Consider the following 852-nt stretch of genomic DNA (forward strand, 5'->3'; position numbering starts at 1 on the left):
GGATTGATTGGCTGTGTCTCAGTATTTAGCTTAAACATTTGATCATGCATTTCATCTTGAGATACAGTGCAGGAACATTACAAATCAGTGATTGGCCAATCTTACTGAAAGACTAAAACACTGATTGTTCTATCTCTAGTTGTCCCAAATTGTTACCTAATTACCTTATTTACTAACAGCTAAAGACAAGAAAAAATGTAAATGTGAAAAGTTAGGAAAAGAAGAATCCACACTCCTCTGGTCAACACTGTAAATCATGACATATAACAAAGTGCTGAGCGTGTGTTATCAAATTAGGTCATAATTCATTTAATTATATCGGCCTATGTAAAATAACCACTTAAGGTATTCTAAACCTTTCTACCAAAAGGTTAGTTGTGAAGGAACTGATAGGGAGGCGGGTTTGTAGTTCCTGAACGAGACAAGCCCCGGCCACTGCAATAGGGTTACCTTCATGTTCATAATCAGCTTGGCTAGAAACGGGTGGGGTTTGAAGCAAACTTTGTCTCTTCCTGTTAAAACCTGAAGAGGGTCCAACACCTGAACCATTAGGCAGAGGAAAGCTTAAGAGAGCTCACTGCGAGTTCTCTCCTCATGTACATCACATTATTTCATAACTGAGGATTACCATAATGGCGCTGATGAAGCAGCTCTTCTTCCTTTGGCTGTTAGGAGCAGCAGCAATGGTGCAGAATGCAGCAGGTAGGTTAATAACCTCGGGATGGATTTATGATACGTTTCTTTTTTTAAAGCATTAATATCCTTAATAACACAGTCCTTCACAGTGTAGAAATATAGGAATGGAAATGGTGATTCTCATACATTTTAGTAAAATGTATCCAAAACAGGAAC

At 38.4% G+C, this 852-nt stretch overlaps 1 non-coding gene across 1 annotated transcript; it reads right to left on the bottom strand.

The window, feature by feature from the left end:
- Positions 1–204: 204 nt before the first annotated feature.
- On the bottom strand, positions 205–313 carry LOC140544563 (small nucleolar RNA snR87). Its single transcript, XR_011978260.1, has one exon. It is a non-coding gene; the product is annotated as a small nucleolar RNA snR87 (small nucleolar RNA).
- Positions 314–852: the final 539 nt, after the last annotated feature.

The sequence above is a fragment of the Salminus brasiliensis genome, chromosome 22 (genome assembly GCF_030463535.1).
Source record: "Salminus brasiliensis chromosome 22, fSalBra1.hap2, whole genome shotgun sequence".
In the NCBI taxonomy this organism is placed as follows: domain Eukaryota; kingdom Metazoa; phylum Chordata; class Actinopteri; order Characiformes; family Bryconidae; genus Salminus; species Salminus brasiliensis.